Source organism: Myotis lucifugus, unplaced genomic scaffold (genome assembly GCF_000147115.1).
Source record: "Myotis lucifugus unplaced genomic scaffold, Myoluc2.0 scaffold_5, whole genome shotgun sequence".
Lineage (NCBI taxonomy): Eukaryota > Metazoa > Chordata > Mammalia > Chiroptera > Vespertilionidae > Myotis > Myotis lucifugus.
In genome coordinates, this window is record NW_005871053.1 from 14,677,605 (window position 1) to 14,700,724 (window position 23,120).

General features: G+C 41.0%; 1 protein-coding gene across 4 annotated transcripts in view; it reads left to right on the plus strand.

Annotated features, from left to right (window-relative positions):
* The window catches only part of GALNT3 (polypeptide N-acetylgalactosaminyltransferase 3), a 53,922-nt gene that overhangs the window by 657 nt on the left and 30,145 nt on the right, over positions 1–23,120 (plus strand). The window contains exon 1 of one of the 4 annotated variants that reach the window (XM_006083183.1): positions 20–296. The exons of 1 other annotated variant lie outside the window; for it this stretch is intronic. The gene's annotated coding sequence lies outside the window, so the exon portion shown is untranslated. Of the gene's footprint in view, positions 1–19; positions 297–21,088; positions 21,215–23,120 lie in introns of those variants that run through there. 2 more of the 4 variants (XM_023745428.1, XM_023745423.1) reach the window with 2 other exon arrangements.

Consider the following 23,120-nt stretch of genomic DNA (forward strand, 5'->3'; position numbering starts at 1 on the left):
GGGGCGGGCGGCCCTGCGCGCAGGCGCGGGACGGGGGCCTCGCCCCTGCCGACGTCGCCGGCTGGAGCTCACCTGGGAGACTCCGGAGGAAGCGGAGCCGGGGTTCGGCCTCTCCTGGCAACGCTGGAGGCCCCGCGGGAAGGCAGGAGGCGGTGGCGGAGGAGGAGCCGGGCTGAGAGGCAACTGTAGCGACAGCCGCCGGAGCCGCCGCCGCCGCCACCTGCACCTGGCGCCCGGCCCACGTCCAGCGCCCGCCGGCCGCCGCTTCCCGCCGCCCGGTCCTGCCCACCCTCCAGGTAAGCCGGGGAGCCGGCGCCCGAGCCCGGGGGGCCGGGGGCTCCCAGGTGGAGCCGGACAAGGGGTGGTCGACGGCTGCGGGGGTCCGAGATGGGGAGAGGGTTCGGTCCCCGTGGCCGGTTGGAGATGGTCTCGAGGGCAGCTTTCAGTTGCCCTCTTGGGAGAGGCCGGCAGGGGCGCCCCAGGCGGGGGTAGGTGGCTCCCCGGGGTGGCCCTGTCACCCGCGCTGACCCCCGTCGGGCTCCCTGGGGGGCTCCGGGAGCCGGACCCGGGCTCAAGTCCTGGTGGCCCGCGCTTGTCCCCGGGAGGGTCGCAGAGCGGGGAGCCGGCGGGGCCGGGCGCGAGGAGGCCGAGTCTCCACTCGGGCGAACAGGTTGCCAGTCTCCGCCGCCCCCGTGCCCGCGGTGGCCAAGCCCGGGACGCGGGAGGGCATGACTTGGCCGGGCAGCCTTCCCGGCCGGACCCCAGACAGTCCTGCGCTGCAAACCGCGGCCGCCCGAGCCATCTCCACGGTTTCCGAGTGGTTTGGAAAGGCGCGCTGTGGTCGGGACGCGGACATCCCCCGCCCCCCTCTCCTCTCTCTCTCTTTCTCTCTCTCTCTGTTTCGTCTCTACACTTTTCCGGGTGCGCTCCCTAAGCCAGAGCTGCGCCCACTTTCCGGTTTGATCAAAAGGAGTTATTTTTCTTCGTGGCAGGAGGAAATCCAGCTGCCAGTCACCAACCGCACACCCTCTTGTTAAAGGACCTGTTGACTTAACGACCTGCATATCGCAGCTCTGGTTTGCCTGTGGTATATGACTCAAAGGTTCAAAAAAACTTGGTTTCAGGATCCTGCCACGTCTGAACCCGGGTGTGCCAGGCCCAAATTCCTTTCCTGGGTTAATTAGGCTTTTCTGAAGCCTAAGAATTGAGGGTGAAACTGGTGCTTACATTAGACTTTTATTTCCTTCTCCCTCAGACTCATCAAAGCACTTCCTTCTCTTAAAACTCATCAAAAACACTTCACTTCAAACTCATCAAGTAACTGTTTCTGTTTTTAGAACCCCTATTGAGTTACCAGTTTTTCTGATTTCTAGACAATGTGAAGATAGCACAACTTGATAGAGAAGTGATACTACATAATGGAAATATTAAAGTCAAATTCTATTGTAAAAAATCAATCAGAAAGTTGCTGCACTTTCATTTGAGAATTTCTGGTTTGGGGAAAAATCTGTTACTGCTTTCACTGTATAAATTTTCCTTCGAGTTTGTGGCTGAAATGCATGAGGTTTAAGTCATAACCTACAATTAGATTTCTTTAAATTTAACTTTTAATATTTGAAGTTTAGTGTACATATGTATTAAACTTCCTGTACAGTTTAGTACCAAGCATTGTTCTTTTTATATTGCTTTAAACAGCATTTTTACATAGAAATTTCTAATAATAAATGGCAGTTCCACTACCTAGGTTTGTTTTAGTTCTATCTCTGCTAATTAAATTACACACACACACACACACACACACACACACACACACACACTGTAGAGGCCCAGTGCACGAATTCATGCACCAGTGGGGTTCCTCAGCCTGGCCTGCGGGATCAGACCAAAACTGGCTCTCTAACATTCCCTGAGGGGTCCCAGATTGCACCATGGGGCTGGGGAGGGACCACGGGAGGGCTCCAGGGTGTGTCCGGCCTGTCTCACTCAGTCCGGATCTGCCAGACCCCAGTAGCAAGTTAACCTACCGGTCGAAGTGTCTGCCCCCTGGTGGTCAGTGCACATCATAGCGAGCAGTTGAGTGATCTTAGCATATCATTAGCATATTACACTTTGATTGGTTGAATGGATGACTGGCCGACCGGACACTTAGCATATTAGGCTTTTATTATCTAGGATATTTAAGTTGCACATTTAACATAAAATCCCCTAGGCAACACATAGTGTTAAAAAAAAAAGCCAGTGCAATTAAAAGCTAAAACATCAACACAGCATGAAAGGACACAACTGGATATTTTTCAACCATTACTTTCTGCTTTTCTCAAAAGAGCCTTGCCTGCCCACTTAATCTTGTCTTCATACAGAGAAATAAATTTGCTAAATACTGTTTAAAAATTAGAGGTAGATGTTGCTCCCTGAATTTACTAGTAGAGCATTAATTTAATCCTCATTGATTATTGGCCAGATGCTATTAGAGCATCTTTACTTTTAACTCCAGGGAGAAATGCAATATGTTTACATTAGCTGTGGTAACAGTGTGCCTCAGTTAAACTGTTTGTAAAATTGGAAAAATAATACTTCCTTAGATTGAGATACTGAAGTCATAAAACAAATCAGGACTATCCTCTGGTCTTAACATTCTCAGGACCTCCTCCTCACCCGGAGATGCAGTCAATCCATCCAGTTTATGAAAAACTGAAGCCTAGACAGGTAGTTTAATTTCAGTTCTACCAGCAAGTTAGTGGTAGGCATGGTGTTATTATTCCAGTGGCTTGACTCAAAGCTCATGTTATCTTCGCTTTTTACCACCCAGGTTCTCACTTATCATTAGATGTGTGTCCTTTTGTCTCTCAGATAGTTTGTAAGGTCTTTGTAATTGACAGGATAGTAAATTGCTCTATGTCCAGCCCTGGTTTACCCAAATTTCTACTTGTCCAGGTGATACTTGATGCAGGGAGACTGAGGCCATCATCCTTTTCCTCTTACTGTGAATCACATGTGTATCAGAGATGCCATGTGGATTGAGATTTGAAACCCTTTCTTGGTTTTTCAGAGCCACAGTTAATTTTTTGAGTCAACACAGACAACAAAATTCAGTCCTCTGATCTTTTATGGTATTGGCTTAGAATATATTTTTTGAGGCAGCTACCCAGGGTCTTTCCTCTACTGGCAACACTCAAGATTTTTGGTTGGCAAGTCTACTTCCTCAGCACCAATATTTTTTAAACTTTTTTTTTGGGCTGTGATCCTCAGTAAGAGATACATCTGTGCCTCAATGCACTACACTCGATTGTGTGTGTGTATATAAATGAAACAAGGTTCTCAAAACAATACTTAACCTTACAACATGGATGTTCTCTTATTTTATTTTTAAGATGTTGGTCTCAACACACTGGATTGATTTTATGACCACAAATGGGCTGGAACCTAAAATGAAAATGATGGTATCCCATATTGAATTTAAATTTTTTAAGGCTGAGTTTTCTACCAGCTTATTGACTCTGTCTCTGTCTCCCCCCTCCCTCCTTATTTCTCTGCCTCTTCCCTACATATTTGCAAGAAAGAAAAATCAAACTGCACTTTAATCTATATATATAAAAGCCTAAGTGATTGAATGACTGAAAAAGCAAACCACCAGTTGATCCGTCGCTATGACATGCATTGACCACCAGGGGGCAGATGCTCAATGTAGGAGCTTCCCCCTGGTGGTCAGTGTGCTCCCACAGACAACCTTCTGCGGGCCCTCCCCCCGCCAGCCACCCTCCCATGCCTCGATCGGCCCGATTGCCAGCCAGGCCAAGGGACCCACCTGTGCATGAATTTGTGCACCAGGCCTCTAGTATCCTATATAATAAAGAGCTAATATGCTAATTAGACTGGACAGTGGAATGACCTTCTGGAACGACCAGTGGGTGGGGGGTGGGGCTGCGAGGCAGGGCCGCGAGGGCAGAGTCCCTTGCACGAATTTCGTGCATTGGGCCTCTATAATATATATATATATTGGTTCGTGCACCAGGCCTCTAGTATCTATCTACACTAATAAAAGAGAAACATGGTAATTAGCGTACGACCGCTACCCTTCCCATTGGCTAATCAGCATATCCTTATGCAAATTAACTGTCAGCCAAGATGGCGGCTGGCAGCCATGTACTGAAGTGAACAGGGAGGCTTGCTTGCTCCAGTGATGGCGAACTCCAACATTCCCCGCTTGACTTGCCGGCCTCTCAGCTGCAACTCTAAGCAACTATGTTGCAAATATAGAAGCTAAACAAAACCCTAGAAACCAGCTTTCAGTCAGCCGGGCTTCAGCCAGCCGGACCGCAACATTGTATCAAATACAAAAGGTAAAGGCCAGAAACCTGCTTTCAGCAGCGAGGCCTCAGAGCTAAAGCTGGCCCAGAATAAAAAGAAAAAAAAAAGAAAAAAAGGAGCAGTTGGGAGCTTCAGTCACCCGCCAGCCTGAAAATGGCCCTCAGCCCCTCACCCAGACTGGCCAGGCACCCCAGTGGGGACCCCCACCCTGATCCAGGACACCCTTCAGGGCAAACCAGCCGGCCCCCACCCGTGCACCAGGACTCTATTCTATATAGTAAAAGGGTAATATGCCTCCCGGCACCGGGATCAGCGTGACAGGGGGCAGCGCCCAAACCCCCTGATCGCCCTGCGGCTCTGTGAGTGACAGGGGGCGGGGCCACAACCTCCCTATCCGCCCTGCTCTGTTCATGACAGGGGAAGGTGCCCCAACCCCCTGATCAGCCCTGCTCTGTGCCTGATAGGGGGGAGCTCCCCAATCCCCTGATCGCCCTGTGGCTCTGTGTGTGACAGGGGGGAGCTCCCCAACCCCCTGATCGGCCCTGCTCTGTGTGTGACAGGGTAGAGCCATAACCTCCCCATTGGCCCTGCCCTGAGTGTGACAGGGTGCAGCGCCCCAACCCCCTGATCCGCCCTGCTTTGTGTGTGACAGGGGGCGGTGCCCCAACTCCCCTATTGGCCCTACTCTGTGAGTGACAGGGGGGAGCTCCTCAACCCCCTGATCGGCCCTGCTCTGTGCATGACAGTGGGGAGCTCCCCAACCCCCTGATCGACCCTGCTCTGTGTGTGACAGGGTATGGAGCCCCAACCCGCCTGATGGGCCCTGCTCTGTGTGTGACAGGGGGCAGCGCCCCAACCCCCTGATCGGCCCTGCTCTGTGAGTGACAGGGGGTGGCGCCGCAACCTCCCCATCGACCCTGCCTTGAGTGTGACAGGGGGCGGTGCCCCAACCCGTCAATCGGCTGTACCCTGAGCGTGACTGAGGGTGGCATCGCAACTTCTCGATCCGCCCTGCTCTGTGCATGACAGGGGGTGGCGCCCCAACTCCCCAATCGGCCCTGCTCTGAGCCTGACCAGGGGCTGCACCTAGGGATTGGGCCTGCCCTCTGCCACCCGGGAGCAGGCCTAAGCCAGCAGGTTGTTATCTCCTGAGGGGTCCCAGACTGCGAGAGGGCACAGGCCGGGCTGGGGGGCCCCCCTCCCCCCCGAGTGCACAAATTTTTGTGCACCGGGCCTCTAGTCTATAGATAGATAGATAGATAGATAGATAGATAGATAGATAGATAGATATTGATTTCAGAGAGGAAGGGAGAGGGACATAGAAACATCAATGATGAGAGAGAATCATTCATCAGCCTCCTGCATGCACCCTACTGGGGATAGAGCCAGTAACCCAGGCATGTGCCCTGTCTAGGAATTGAACCATGACCTTCTGGTTCATGCGTTGACACTCAACCACTGAGCCACACTGGCTGGGCTCAAACTGTTCTTTTTAATATAGAAAATTATACTGTAATCTTTATTAAATATTCATTGAAAGGTTTGAGATTCTAAAACCTGGAGCTAGACTAAATCAAACATTGAGAACTGCATAAAACCTCATTGTACATTATTGTATTTTAAATGGTTTACTTTGATAGGATTTAAAAAATTATTTATTGATTTGCGAGAGAGCAAGGGAGAGAGAGAGAGACTTATGGTTCCACTTAATTATGTATACATTAGATGATTCTTAAATGTGACCTGACCAGGGATCAAACCTGCAACTTTGGCATATCAGGACAATGCTCTAACCCAGTGGTTCTCAACCTTCCTAATGCCGCGACCCTCTATTACAGTTCCTCATGTTGTGGTGACCCCCAACCATAAAATTATTTTCATTGCTACTTCATAACTGTAATTTTGCTACTGTTATGAATCGTAATGGAAATATCGGATATGCAGGATGTATTTTCATTGTTACAAATTGAACATAATTAAAGCATAGTAATTAATCACAAAAACAATATGTAATTATATATGTGTTTTCCGATGGTCTTAGGCGACCCCTGTGAAAGGGGTCGTTCGACCCCCAAAGGGGTCGCGACCCACAGGTTGAGAACCGCTGCTCTCGCTATCTGTCCAGGGCCACCCTAATGGGATTTTGATGGTCATAGTTATCAACTGAAAAATTGAGAGATACAAATAATTGTGTCCAGTTCCATTCTAAATTTTATGGCCAAGTTATAGTGCAGGATGGAGTCTGAAAAAAATTATTAGAGTAAACATAGGACAGCTAGTCTTTTAATATTTTTCTTTTACTATAAAACAGTTATGAGACAAATTGTAGGGACCATAATCCTTTCTTCTAAAAAAGATGAGAGTGAGAGATTAGATTAGATCCCTTAATGACCTGTAGGGATACAGGCTTGGAAGTTAAGATAGAAGCTTTTAATTTTAACCTGCCTTCACATTCCTGATAGAAGGAATATTTCTTCTAAGGAAATTATTAGTATATTTAATATTTTGGAAATGGTCAGTGCCCAGATCATCTCCAGATACATTCAGTTCTCTGGTCCATAGTGTAAAAATGAATTTGGTGTGACAGATCTTGTATGGGTATAAAATGTGATTGAGAAGGAAATATTTTCAGTTTCTTATTTAATTATGCATCTATTTCATATAAGAATAATTAGTTTTATATAATTTTAACACAGTTAATGTACTGCCAATAGCAACATTGAATCCAAATCAGTGCCAGCCATGGCAAGAGGCCAAAGAGCATTAACTTATGTCAAAGCAAAGACAAGTAGGACTCTGAATTCTAGGTCATTGGTGACTGTTGACAATTAGATTGTCTTTGAGTCATTCTCTGAGCCGGACTCATATTTTTGGCACTAAAATAGAGAGTTTCTCCCTGAGTACACATTTTCCCTATAATTGTTTCAGTTTCAAACTGTTTGAACTAGTTTGCTCATGTATCCCGTTGCCTGCTGGACATCTTTAATATTTCATAATGACCTGAGATTACACATGTGAAAATCAGAACCTTCATCCCATATAACAAACAAACACATTTTAAAAACCACACAAAGACAACCTGTTTTGCTTCATGTATTCTATAAGTATTAACCAATTTCTTCTTTGCAATTCTAAAACCAAAATGTCTCTGAAACCCAAACATTTTTTTTGGTAACTGTTTGTCAGCAGAACTTGAACTCATTTGCTGTAAAACCCGAGTGAACTGTCAGGAAGTTATTTATGGGCTCTCCTGCTTGGCGGGATGTGTCTCGCTACAGAAATAGTACTGAATTTTGATTACAGGTACTGTCCCAGGCCCTGCTGGGGATACACTGTTTGTTATATTGGGCATGTGAACCATATCATCCTTCTAACACCCAAAATATTCTCAATTTTAAAACACATTTGGCTCCGTGCTCCCCCAATTCTTCTTCCACTTCCACTGCCCTAGTTGAGGGTCTCATTAATTCTTGACTGGGGTACCAAAACCACCTGATATCTCAAAGCTACCTGATACCGCAAAGGATACTCAGATCCATCCTCAGCCAAACCCCTAAGATGATGATCTCTTTAAAGATGGAAACTGGAACACTTTCTGTGGCTTCCAGGATAGAACCTGCAGCCCTTAAAATGGTCCCACCTAGGATATGACCCTTGTTTACTCTGCAAACCAAGTTTTATATTCCACCAACAGATTTCACACTTTTTTTTCTGTGTGCTTTTGTTTGTTACTCCCCACTGCTAAGAATGCCATCCATATTATCTACCTCTATAACTTACTGGTTCTTAAGGCTCAACTGAGGTCTTGCCTTATTTAGGAAACTGTACCCACCCACACCTCCACACACATCTGAGCTGGGTGATATGTCCTATGGATACTTCCATAATGTGCTTTACATATGTGATATCATATAGTCTGCTTTTGCACCTGTGTTTACACACCCACCCACTCACCACCTACCCAACCCCCCTTTTAGTTTATTTAAAAAGCATTTAAAATCTTTCTTTCCTCTAATCCTACTGTGGAGTAAAACGTTGGAGTAAAAGTAGCCCAAGAAGGCAGCGGCATTGGACAGGCAGGATATTGCTCTTTATATGGCAGAGACCACAGGAACTGGGGAGTAGGAAACTTGTTTCACAATACTTAATTAGCCTATTTAATTTGGATTGCTGTTATTTCCATCTCATTCCTTTGAAATCCATGTTATTTTTGTGCCTTTTGGTTCTGTTCCAAGATCTGGGTTTTACCATTTAGAAATGAAAAATTAACTTTGTGATCGAACAACTGTCTTGCAGCTTTTGTTTATCAATATTCTACAGCTGAGTACATTACTAATTGTGACGAGTTTGTGGGGGGGTTGGTGGGCAGCTTTTACTTAAGGAATATAATGTAATTAGACTAGAATAAAATAAGAAAGGCATACGATTCCTAGGAGTCTTCCGTCTCCAAATTCCGTTAGTTTTATCTATTGAATAAATATTTCTCAGATTCATCTACTTTCCTCCATTACTATCACTACTATCATCTCTTGCCTGATCGTTTGCAATGGCCTTCCTACTCGGCTGTCTGGATGTTTTCTGGTAGGGTCCCACACTGCACCCATCGTGATCTTTTCAAAACATTTGGTCTCTGCCAAAAAAACCTTCATTGCCTTAAGAATGCAATAGCATGGCCTAAGGGCCTGATATGAAATAGGTCCTGCCCACCACACACCTCTCTCATCATAGTTGTTTGCTTTGGCTCTGCTAACCTTTTTTTTATTCCCATGGTTCTCTTGCCTCTAGGTCTTTGCAAATGCCATTCCCCCTGCCTTGAACTCTCTTCCCTCCTCTTTTGCCCTATCTAGCTAAAACTCATCTTTCAGCACTTACTATAAATGCAGTTTTTCACTAGCGCCCTCCCACCCCACCCCCAACTATGGGTTAGAATAGTGATTTTTAGCTGCAAGGATTTTTTTTTAAAGCATGCAGTACCTGACTATTTAGTCAGGGCACTGACCTGTTTTCCCTTAGATTGTCAAAAAAATGACAACAGCCAACACAACAATAGCTGTCTGGTGTGAATGAATAAAAATTATACCTGTTTTTGTTTTGTTTTTTGTCAGATTAGCAAAAAATATATTTTGTGGTGTGCTGCAGAATTTTAGTGATTAGTTTATTTGTGACATGAGATGAAAAAGGTGGAAAGTCACTGGGTTAGAATGAAGACTGTAACCTAAAGAAAGTCCTACTTAGTAACTGGGAGTATTAATTTAAAAAAAAAATTAAAATTTCTTCACAAAGGAAGCTGACTTTCATATGTGGCTCATAATTTAAAAATTAGATTTAGTTACTAATATCTTTATATTTTATCAATTAACACTAGTTAATATTTACTGTCATAGTAAGTATCAGTCCTCATTTACTATTGAGCACTTATATGCCAGGTATATTTTAAGCGAATTACATGAATTAATCACTTAGTCTTCAGAGAACACTATGAGGCATATACTATTTCTCTCCCTATTTTAGAGAGAGGAAAACTGAGAAATGAAGTAATTTGCTTCTATTACAAGGTTGGTGAAATGTCAGAGCCAATATTAAAGTCTAAGCAATCTGATTCTGTACTTGTATCCTATTTATATGTAAATAAAATTAAATAGGATTATTGAAAGGCTTATAATACCCACGGCACCAAAAATCCAGTCAATGCTCATCTCCCCTAGTCTGCTGACTAAAGGCAACCACTTTGACACTTTAAGATGGGTTTCTTCCAATATTTACCTTTTGAAATAACATGCTTATACTACTATTTCTTAATTTATCAATATTTGACATTATGGTAGATAACGTCATTTTTGTAGATAAATATTTAGCTCTTTCACACACATACCCCCTGCCAATATAAATCTCACATTCTTTCTTTTAGTATGCATTTTAGTATTTATTATGGTATAAATATTGTTCACTGCTGAGCTAAGCAAGTGTATTAGGAGTATGGTTCCTTACTTGTAGATATGTTTTTTATCCTGGAATTAATAATTAACTAATTTAAGAAAAATAAATTGGTTTTGTTTTTCCATATGTCAATTTTTATTGCTATACTCCAACATCTCAGTTTGATTTTTCCACATAATTGAATCTATCAGGTATATTGGTCCCTTGCTGGAGCCATCTGTCTGTCCTCCAATTGTACTGTTGCTTTCTCGGCTTATTCCATAGCTGTCATTTGGGATTTCTCTTTGCTGACATTTCCTTTGGAGTCTCTGTTTCTTAGATACTATGGCTTTTGTTGTTTATTTACTCCCTCATTTGGATGGAACATATTCCCCGGTAGCTTTCTGACAAATGCTAAATGGAATTAAGAAATTCGAGATACTGCCTCTCAGAAAATCTTCATGTTACCTTTACATTTTCTTTTCTTATTAATGTATTACTATCTTTTTAAGTAGTTACTCTGTTCACCTGATTTAAAGTTTTTTTAAAAAGTAAGGAAGTGTATATTTCTTTCAAACTGCCTTCTGATACTCAGATTTTCTCTCTGGAGGCAACCAATGCTATCTTTTAAAATATAAAAACAATATGCATATATTTTCTCTCTTTTTAAAAAGCAAATAAATTTTGCTTTTTCCCCCATTTAACTTATTTTATAGGAGAAAACTTATCAGTATATTAAGTAGCTTCTTTGTTTTTATCTTAGCATAATATTCCACCATATCATAACTTATTTATTAAGTTCCATATTGTTACTAGTAGAGTGATAGGTTGTTTCAACCTTTTGATATTAAAACAATGCTTTAATGTGTAAGTTTACAGGCCGTCATTTCACTTGTGTACAAGCATATCAGTGGGGTAAATCTCTAGAAGTTATTCTCACACCTGATACATTGATGGGGAATTGAGACCTTTCACATTGATGATTCCTAGTCAAATGGGGTAAGGGTATAAGGATAAAAAACACACACCCAACAGTCAATACCTGATGGCACAGTGGGCCCTCTGGAGGACAATAGTGGAGAGAGGGTTTTCATTGAGCTTTTTGACCATGGCCTTTATTTTTTCAGATATGGCTCATCTGTTTGAACTGGATAACACCTGTTTCTATTGTTACTTCAGTTTCCTTCTTATAGTCTTTGCCCTCTATCATCACCTTCTTTACTGTTCATGGCCTCTTGTCCCTTATTTTAGCTCTGGTTCTTCCTCTGAAAATAATCCAGAACAGAGAGAGCATTCCATTTTCTGGTCCTTTTCAACAAGTCAAAAACCCATCCTTAACACACTTGGCAATTTAACCACCTTCCCAGACTCCCATTGATTCATTTGCTGAGTTCAGCTAACTCTACCTCCTAAATCTCTTCCCAAGCTCTCACACCCCTTCCAGTCATCTCTTGCCTGGATTATTCTTAATAGTCTCCTAACTGCCTCTAGACTCCTTTCTCTTCCCCCATCCCCCTAATCCATATTCAGCAAAGCTTCAAGAATAATCTTTCCAAATTTCTGTTCTTATTAGGTCATTACCCTGCTTAAACTCCATCCCCTTTGCCTAAAGAATTAAGTACAAGTCCCATACAATTAGGTACCCTTCCCTTTTTTCTTGTGTACCTACTACAATTCCTGTCTTATAACAGAGTTGTAATACATATTTGTTAAAACAACTAAACAACCAAAGTTGGTTTCCCTATACTTTAGTGTTTTTTCCCTCTTCCTTTTTTTTATGTGGAGCCTGGCATTAAGCATATGTCTCATAGATCTCACTGTGTGTTAATTGTCTATGTATGGTCCTGTGGAAAATTACTGAAGGTCAGCTTTTGAAAGAAGAATATAAGTTTAGGCTAACACTTTTTTTTTCCCAACTGAAACATATATTAGAAGGGTCTTTTCATACTTTCACCATGAGGAGTGAGTAATTTCAGATGGTAATTGTATAAGTGGAGTGATACTGTGTGCTTCACATTAGGCACATATATAGCCTAATCGTAAAGACAGACATTGTTTTTATGAACAGTGTTTGTGGAGAATTAATTTTGTTCTTTCACATCTGAGGATGTAGCAGCTAACAGAGAAAGGAAGGGGTAAGTATAGGTAACCATATCAATATTGATGTTGAAGTCTTTTTGAATTTCTAGACTGGGGGTTGGAAAACTGCACCCTTGGGCCCCTGGTTTTGTAAACACAAACACAATTTTATTGGAACCAGCTATTTTCATTCATTTATTTATTGTCTATGGCTACTTTGGCATCAGAAAAATTGACTTGAATAGTTGCAAAAGGGCCCACCAAGAAAAAAAAATACTATTTAGCCCTTTACAGAAAGTTTGGGGACACCTGTTCTAGAGGGAAATGGAAGTTGAGAGGTGGAGGATAAATGAGTTGTGGATAAACCTGTAGCTAGGTGAGAGCAAAGTGATAGCTATTGATCAAGCAGTCTTACTCTCTTGCTTCCCCACTCACCTATCCTTAGTATTTTGGGACCTCAAAGGAAGAAGGAAGGGACAGAAATTATTTTACTACTTGGGAGTGCTTGGACTCCTTCATAAACATCTGACTAGATTTATTGTGGGCACATCCACTTCCAACTATATTCCATGACAAGACCTAGATACTCCCTTCACTAAGGTATTGAGAAAAGCAGTGAGGGGAGCCCCTGCATCGGTGCAAAAGACATCTATGATTGCTCTCCTTTGTAGGCCATTGAGATTGGCTCCCTGATTTCAGCAGGAGCCAAGTGACAGCACTTAAACACCAGGGACAAAGTAGATACATATACAATAATGGAAAGCAGAGACATGGATGTAATCAGAAGGTATTGGCTCACAAATGGTTTTGGTAGATAAGGTAATGTCTTTGGCAGACTTCTAGTGGTAACTAATAAATGAAATAGATGGGCAGAATTACAGTATCACTTTGTGTATAGAACAGGAAAACTCTAGGTCTGCTAGCAAAAATGTTGATTTTAGTTGATGCAGTTGAGAGTCACAACCTCTCACCCAGTTGCCAACCATAAGACATATAGTGGACAAAATGACACACTGTGGATGTCAGCTGCTTTCCCCAGCTACTCCAGAGCTTGTTCAGTGGGCCCATAAGCATGGCCATGGTGGCAGGAGGGGAGGCTATGTATGCATAGCCTAAGCAATATGGACTTCCTCTTTCTATGGGTGACCTGGCTAGCACTACTGCCAAGTTCCTGATCTGCAGAAACCAACACTGAGTGCCTAGGGGTACCACCCAGCCACTGGAGCAGCTTGATTATATTTGATTTCTTACACCATTGAGTGAGCAGAGATTTGTCCTCATTAGAATAGGTAAATATTCCAGATATGGATTTGCCCTTTCTGCCAGCACCAACATCTATGGACTCACAGAATGCCCGAGGCCAGGGTAAATACAGAATGGGTAGTGGAAGAAGGAAGCCATAGATGCCAATTATGGCCTCATGGCCAACTAGGTAAATGAGAATTGTAGTAGCTTTGCACATTTTCCCTTTGCTTTGTGTGTGTGTGTGTGTGTGCGTGTGTGTGTGTGTGTTGTGTTTCTTTTTATATGCTAACAATTTTCTTAACTCCTTCCCCTTTTCTTTTAAAAACATATTACATAGGTGTTAGAGATTAAATTTACAACTTAGTCTTTAGGTAACAGAATATGAAGTGTGACTGACATAGAATTTGAGAAGTAATTCACATATAGTCACAGCAATGGCTATAATGGCTGTTGGCACTCTGCGTCTTTTCATTTTGAGGTATCCTCTTCACTGTAAGAAGGACGCTTCGTCTTGTTAGGTGGGATGTGGAACTGTTTTGTTATTGTACAGGAGTTCAAGTATTTGGGAAAGTGTGCATATGGAGGCTGAGTAGTCACAAGGGTGAACAAAGCTGTTCAGTTTATTGTTTCTCAACTCCAAATTCATTCTATTTGCCACTTTGTAATAACGGAGCTGGGCCCTGTGAATATTGCTCTTTTGCTGGCTGCCACAATGGTGGGAAGGGGCTTTTCTTCTTGGTTTCAGAGTGGCTCACTGGCGAGGCTCTTGCTGGCCTATCTTCTTCTCTGCTACTCAGTCCCTCCCTCTCCCCATCAGTGTTCTCCAGTCTAAGTAATTGCATTCTCTAAAGTAGACATCTGCCTGCCCCCTCACTTTCTCCAGAGCTTGACTTGGGCAGCAGTGATGTTATATCCTGGGGCCACAGACATCATGGACCTATTCTCTAGCCCAGGTCACTGTTCCCCACACTCTTTTCAAAAAATATATTTTGTTATTGATTTCAAAGAGGAAGGGAGAAGGAGAGAGAGATAGAAACATCCATGATGAGAGAGAATCATTGATGGCTGCCTCCTGCACACCCCCTACTGGGGACTGAGCCCACAACCCAGGCATGTGCCCTTGACTGGAATCGAATTCAGGACCGTTCAGTCTGAAGGCTGATGCTCTATCCTCTCAGTAGGGCCCTCATACTCTTTCTTTAACTCCACACATGTGCACACTGGGGACCCCACAAGACTGGGTGTCTAGGGAGCTGGCTGCTCAGCTTTTATCCCAGGTGCCAGCCTGGAGCTATGTTGGCCCAAGATGCATATGCAAGTGCACTAGACTCCTGCAGAGGACAGCTTCTTAACTCCAGGTTCCACCAGTAGCTAGCAGTTTTCCTCAGCACCACATAGCCAGTCCTAGGATTTGACAACTCCCTGTGAAGGGCTCCTTCCAAGACTCCGGGAGGCAGATTTCTGACAAGTCTCACCAAGTGAGGCACCTCAGTGACTTTCCCACTGTCAGGGAACCAACACCATGCCTTCTCTGTAGAGACCTCTAGATCTCAGCCCTGGAGAGGAGAAAGCTCATCCTTGGCCCTCATCTCAGCCTTAGGGGTAGTGGTGGGCCCTTATATCCAGTTCTGTATTCTTTAGAATTTCTTTAACTCTCACTAGCCAGTTCCATTCCCCTAACCCATAACTAATAATAGATTAAACTTTCCTTGCTCAAATCACTATGCAATTTCTGTGTCCTTACTAATCTAAAAGCCATCAACTATGCTGGCAATATAACTAGTTAGATGGACAAATCTTTTTAAAATGCAGTGCTTCTGCCTGGGGGAAATATTAATTAAGTGAATAGTCTGTGGAACCACGCCAATCACACCTCAAAATTCCTCTACTCTCTAATACGTCATAAGTAATCAATATATATCTTTCCTATGTTATGTGAAATTCATTCGCAGGTACAGAGGTAGCAGGAGAGAGTATGTGAGCTCCCCTTCTAACCCCTCGCCCCACCCTCCATGGGTAGTGTAACTCCATAATTCCTTTCTGGCACCAAACTGTAGAATTGACTGGTCCACAAATCAAGATCTGTCTTCAACCTTTCACCTTCAAAGATGTTTATCTGACCAGGTGTAGCAGTGGATGTCTCACCATGCCCTTCTGTTTAATAAAACCTGTGCCTCATAATTGCTGGAGGTTAAACTCTGTCAGTAGGCTTTTTGTCTCATAATCTAAAGAAACCTTTGTTCAAAAAATCATCCTATTTTATGACAAGTATGTGCCTTAGGTGTCTGCTGGTGGCATTTTCCAGCCATCTGGAGCAACTCTGCTTTGTCTTTAGCAGGGGATCTTTGAGGTATGTCTGCATGTGTCTATCTCAACACAGTTTGCTTTGCATCATTGTTTGTCCCTTGTCATACATCCATAAATCACTTCATGTTCAGAAGAATTGCTGGCAAGAATGTGAATGAACATGGACTTACACATAATCAAAACTAACAAACTGCAGTAGCAAATCACCATGAAATTTGACTCCACCAAAAAATATAAGCAGAAATCACTTCCTGCCACTTCTCCATTTCACCAGCAGATAACATTTCTGCCCAAGCATTTAAGGGTTTATTATCAGGGCCAGTTCTTGTTTTTTTGTTTACTTTTCAAATTTAATTTTTTCTAGGTTTGAAAAACTGTTGCATGATATTCCTTATTCAGTTAGTGAATCCAGATGATAATCTGTGGCAAAGATTTAATGAGTATTAATTCACAGTAGTGTGCTTTTAAAAATTTACCAGCTATGCTAGGGTTTGGGGATGTAATTTTGTAATTTCTTGCTTGGTGTGGTTACCTTTAACTTTTTACAGCATGCTTTAACTCGGTGTCAAGCAAGTTTCATACACCAATTAGGCATTGTGCCCATTAAAATCAATTGGAACCAGACCTTAAGTCCCTGGAGCTGTAAAGTTTTATTATCACAAATACAGAAACAAGAAATGGAAAGAATCACTATCCTCTTATTTTATTAAATGGTACCTTCACATGCAGTTATGAAGTGTTCTGCTTTTCACTGCATTAGAAGATTGCTTCAGTTGGAATTTTAAACCAACATTCTTGCAATGTGTGCTTTTCCACCTGGAGGGACAACCACAGCTATGAAGATGGATCTTATCTTGATATTTCCCCACCTGTTTGTATTTAAACAGCATCCCCAGGTGCTTCATTGTCACATTAAAGTTTGAGAAGCTATAGTCTAGATAACTGGAAGCCACAGCTTTGTAGTTAGATTATTTTAATTTGTGAGATTTCAGTTTTTGTCTGTTGAGATGAAAGCATATTTTTTCTTTCTTTTTAAAAATATGTTTTTATTATTTTAAAGAGAGAAGAAGGAAGAAGGAAGGAGAGAGAAACATCAACATGGCTGTCTCCTGCATGCCCCCTACTGGGGACTGAGCCAAAACCGGACATGTGCCCTGACTGGGATGGAAACAGCAACCTTTCTGTGGACAGGACAATGCTCAACCAGCCACATTGGCCAGGGCAAGATGAAAGCATATTTTACCCTTAAGAATAATCCATTGATTTTTAACCCAGTCTCATAGACATAGAGTCATGCATATTGTTTTAGCCTTTCAGAGTATCATTTTGTGGATATTTTTATTTATTATTAATGCCTTTTTGTAGGGCTACATGTATAGTAGGATATATAGATAACAAATATATATATATATATATAATAAATATATTTTTTTTTTTTTTTTTTTTGAGACCAGAAGGTCTCTGAGTTTTTTTATTAAATTTACTGGGGTGACATTGTTTAATATGATCATATAGGTTTCAGGTGTGGGTTTCTGTGTTTCAAGATCTGTATATTGCATTTTGTGCCCACCACCTAAGTCAATTTTTTTTCTATATTTTAGAATTTTATATGGATTTCTAATTTAGAAAATTTAATTTTTTCTAGGTTTAAAAAACTATTTCATGATATTCCTTTCTCTTTTTCTGTGAGTTAGTTATTTTATAATTAGCAAATGAACATTTTGGATTGGTATATGTAAAGGGTTTAGAATACAAGGATGACAAACCCTTCATATGCTAATCATTTCTAATATGTAAATATAACATTATATTTGAGTTTGTTGTTGTGCTGATTTTATTTTCAAGCCTCAAACTTCTGAGTCCAATTGAAAATTGATTCTAGGTGAGATTTGTTTTGTTTTAATGGCTATTTAAACATAGGTCTTCAAATTTGTCAAGAAGCATGGTTTAGGAACATGGCATTATTCCCAGGAATAGGAATTAAGAGTCCTGGTTTTGTTTTACTTATGATTTTATTGTGTGTTTTTTGGATTATTTGTTTTATTGTTCAAAGCCTCAGGTTTTCTATCTTTGTGATTGGAACAAAATATTAAAAAAATGATTTTACAGCCTCGTAATTTGCAATAAAACTTCAATGCTTCAATTATATCAGCCATAATTCCTGAAACTCTTCCAGAAACTTTGGCTCATTCTTGCTTTGGTTTTTAAATTTTCTCCCCATGTCAAAATAACTTTTACTCAGTTTATATCAAGCATTTGTTTTGAAAAACCTGATTTTGAAGTATTAGGAATTAATAATGAGGTTATCTTTGGATGGATACATTCCTTTCTGTATCAGGTGCTAGTTTTGATATGCCCAAAATTAGACCAGTAATTTTTAAGCCTAGCTGCTCTTTGGAATTATCTGGATAGCCTAAAATAACAAAATCAGGGCCTAGGCCCTGCTTCTAGAATAATTAAGTGAAACTCTCTAGAAGTAAGGCCTAAGGTACTGCCTATTTAAAGATCTTTCCACTAATGTTTATTCAGAGCTGAGGACCATTGATGGAGATGCTTAATGTTGAGTGTAGTTTTCATTAATGGAAGCTTGGATATTGCACATTAGCAGAAAAGGACAGAAAAGTCATATAAAATCCCTGGAGAACCAATGTTGAAATCTTTATGTGATCAGCAATTGATATAAGAAGACTATTCTTTTCAGAAATAATCTGAAAAGAACAAAGCATCATGTTCTACTTTAGTAGAGCAACTAAAAGGTCTCAGTATCTTAACACCCCATTTTCAAGATCTACAACCTCATCCTCAATCTTTCTTTCTCCAAACATGCTCTTAAAACAGAAAAAAAAAAGAAAGAAAAGAAAGAAAGGAACAAAACCACAAAACTCATTTACCCTGAAAAACTTACCTGAGGTGATATGAGGCTATTTGTACTTTTTTTTTTTTTTTTTTTTTTTTTTTACCTAGGTTATTCCCTAATTTCCTGACATCTAGGGTATCAGTTCTTGACTTTTAAAGACATTTTTTTTCAGATAACTTAAGTTAAAAGTTCAGGATTTTACATCAGACCTGAGTTTGAACATGGTTGGGAAAAATGCTACTCTTCCACTTAAAATTACCTTGGCCAAACTGCTTAATCTATTTGACTGTCATTGTTTGTCAGTAAAATGGGAATAACATAAATTTACAGAACCATTGAAAGACTGTATTAGGATTTATTTAGTAAGTGTTAAAGTATCAGGGACTTAACATTTAACAAAAGTTAACTATTTTTAAAATTATTTTTAATAATAAATTAAATCTTGGTCCTCCTTCTTCTCTTCTCCAATCAACAAACATTTATTGGGTGCCCACTATGTCACCAACATAGAAAAACAACCATGAGTAAGGGAGCCACTCTTCATGTCACTCCTGCATTAGAGATATGCTAAACTAAAACCTACTATTTGAGTGACTCCCTTAGATAAACATATTCACACAGTGATAGGATTATTGTCCTATCAATGAAGAACTCCTTTAGTTTATAATCTATTCCTAAAAAAAAGAACTCTTCCAACTACTTCACTAATTCCATTCTTTTTACTAATTCCCCACCCTAGCCACAAATATGATTTCTGGCATAAAATGTTTTAGGAAAAGTATCACTACTGTAGAAGAATCTAGTTCTGTCATCTCCCTCTTCTCTGTGATTTCTCTGGACTCTCTTTGGTTCTCTATTGTGTTAAAACATTCTTAGGAGACTATCTTATTCCCTTTCAGATTTTTAAATCTAGCCTACCTTTGGCTACTTAAGAAATCTGGTATCACTAAATAGCACTCCAAAAGGGGATTTTTAGTGCTTCTCCCAGAAACAGAAAGGAGGGTGAACATAGGTTGATTTATATCCATGTCTATTGTCAAGCTGTGGTTAGAGAAAGGTGATTAGGTTGTATTTTATAGGTTGGGGACTATGAAATAACATTTTGCTTATCCCAAATATTTTTCTCATCTTTATCTTTCTGGAAACTCTTAGGTCAGGTTGTTGCCCTGTTAGTCTGAAAGCATCTGGATTCTAAGCCTTAGAATCTTGGGGGCATAACTACAGCTAGTCTATTGTATTCTCTTCCAAGGTTCATTCCTGGGTTTGCACTAAAGCTTGTTGGACCAGGTCTAGTGAAATTTATTTTTAAAGGCCAACTAGCTGTCAAACAATTATCATCTCTCAAGGATAAGATGCAGATTGTAAAAAATCTAAATTTACCTGACACGGACACTTTATCTGCTAATCTATTTTCACTTGACTCTCCATTTGTTTTCCTTATTTTCCTGGGTCTTTTTTCCCCTCCCACCCCTTAAATATATACTATAGGTGAACTCTTCTGTACCCTGACACTGACTCTCAAATTTTCATCTCTAGCACAGAGCTTTTCCTTGATTTTCAGTCCCATATATGTTTTTTGCTTATGGGAACTCACTGGTAAGTCCTACCAGCATATCAAATTTGTCATGTCCAAAATTAAAGAAATTATATCCCTAATTCCCATCCCAAATCTATCCTTCCTTTGTTAATGTCATCACTTGACCCACATACCCCCCCATTCTTCTCTCTCTCTCATCAAGTCCTACTTAATACCACTTACTAGTACTGGGCATATTTTTTTAAAAAATATATATGTTTTTATTGATTTTAGAGAAAGAGGAAGGGAGGGAGAGGGAGAGAGAGAGAAAGAAAGATAAGTATTGATCAGTTACCTTCTGTATGCACCCTGACTGGGGATCGAACCCAAAACCATGAGTATGTGGCCTGACCAGGAATTGAACTGACCACCTTTCAGTGCATGGGATGATGCTCAACCAACTGAGCCACACTGGCTAGGGTTTCTGAACTCTTTTGAATCAGTCTTCTCCATCCTTCCTGATCTCTTAATTTTTTTTGTATCTATCAATTTTACTGGCACTAAGAAACTGATTGTTCTAAAGCATAAATGTGATTATAACCCTTCCTTAAAATATCCAGTTCTTTTTTATTCATTCTATTCAGGACAAATTGGTAGATTTCAAATTATCTTTGTTAACTTGCCTTTAACTGACCTCCCAGCCTCACCTCCTACCATTTCAAACCTGTGCTTTCCCTTTCTGCTGTACTCAGGATTGACCATGGCTTTTCATGCCTTTGTATCTGCCATTCCCTCTCTCTCCTCTCTCTTGTCCACCTGCCTAAAATTTGCTTATCTTCAAGATCCTGCTCAGCAGTGTCATCTCTGGGAAATTTCCTCCAACATTTCTCCTTACCCTCCATGTTGCTTTCACAGTCTCCTGTGATAGCACATGTCATGCTGCTTTCTTGTTGCCTGTTGACATGCCATGTCTTTGCTCCTTAAAGGTAAGAGGTATCTTTAATTTTATAGTCTCAGCTTAACAAAACAGTTGACATTAGACATTACACAACAATGTGTGGCTCTCAAACTCCTTATATTGTGTCTTCAAACCATGTATAAAGCTTAGGAGGGCATTTAATCTTTACCTGAGGCTCTTAAAGTAACCAAAGCTCAGAAATATTGGCATCTCATTTTCATGGGCATATACATCATTAGTTGAGGTATTTTCTGGAACTAGTATCCATTTCATACTAAAAAAAATAATTTAGAGCAGTCCAATTAGAAATAGTATATACAATTAAGTATGCAAGTTCTGGCATTTTTGTTTATTCAGTTTAAAATGCCTTGCTAAAGGCCAGAGACTCCATCTTTGAACTTAGTTTTCTTATTTTAAATTTAATAATAACTTTGGAAGATAAAGGGAATAAAATGTCAAAGTTAGTTTTCACTTCTATAAATGATATTTTCCTTAAAATATGTTTATGGAGGACAGGTCTTACCCCTACAAATTACTTGAATAATTATAATGGTGCATGGTATGTAATTGTGTACTAAAACCCTTTCACATTACTTTTTTTTTTTTTAAAGCACCATGAAGAAAACCCTCACTGTGATTCAGCCTGTCATGGCTGCCCTTTTTCTCCCCCTCCTTTCTTTTGCTCCCGGTGGCCTATATTAGGTTTTAGTAAACATGTTGCTCTGTTTTTAGGGTCAAGAGCAAGCAGTATTTTATCAGGCCAAATGCTGCTTTTATAATTTGATGATCTCTGTTGCCTCTTTAGAGATACCACAAGTAAAGCGTAATGCATTTTTTCTTTGCTACTAGATTTTGTATTTTGTGTGATGTACTTTTGTATTTGAAAATGGCTATTTTATAACAACCGATGCTCTTAATGTTCTAGTCTTAATTGGTTTTGTCAGAATTCAAAGTACTGTCAGGTCAGCAAATCTGCGAGAATGTGTTTACTTGTTGGTGATGCTGCTTTTTAATATTAATTGGTTTAGTTGGAGTAAAGGTTCATAGGTTATGGGCAAACTTCATAAAATAAAAAGCAATCTTTTGAATGAATGGCTGATAGTACCTGTCAGTATACCTTTGCTTTCTTATGGATTCTCCCTTTCTTTATAATCAGTTTAATGAAATCCTTTGCCCCCTTGATTATTAAGTTAAGATACCTGTTATTTTAGACTCAAAATATATTTGTAAAAGTAATTTTATGCATATTATATAATAGCTATTTGCCAGAGTTAACAATGTATTTTTTACTGGAGAAAAATCTCTAATATTTTATTTATCATTTTTTGTTAATATATTTTTACTAGAGGCCTGGTGCACAACATTCGTGCACTGGGGGAGGAGGGGTCTCTCAGCCCAGCCTGCACCCTCTCACAGTCTGGGGCCTCTCGAGGGATGTCCAACTGCCAGCTTAGGGGAGCAGGCCTAAGCTGGCAGTTGGACATCCCCCGAGGGGTCCTTAGCGCTACTGCAGAGGCAGGAGAGGCTCCCAGCACCTCTGCTGTGGTGCCAGCTGTGAGCCCGCTGGCAAGCCTGGCTTCTGGCTGAGCAGCACTCCCCCCTGTGGGAACGCACTGACCACCAGGGGGAAGCTCCTGCATTGAGCATCTGCCCCCTGGTGGTCAGTGCATGTCCACCATTTGGTCAATTTGCATATTAGCCTTTTATTATATAGGATTGATTTCAGAGAGGAAGGGAGAGGAAGAAAGAAATATCAATGATGGGAGAGAATCATTGATTGGCTGCCTCCTGCACACCCCCTACTGGGGACCAAGCCCACAACCTGGGCATGTGCCCCTGACTGGAATCGAACCCGGGACCCTTCAGTCCGCAGGCTGATGCACTATCCGCTGAGCTAAACCACCTAGGGTTCTAATATATTTTATAGTCCTAAT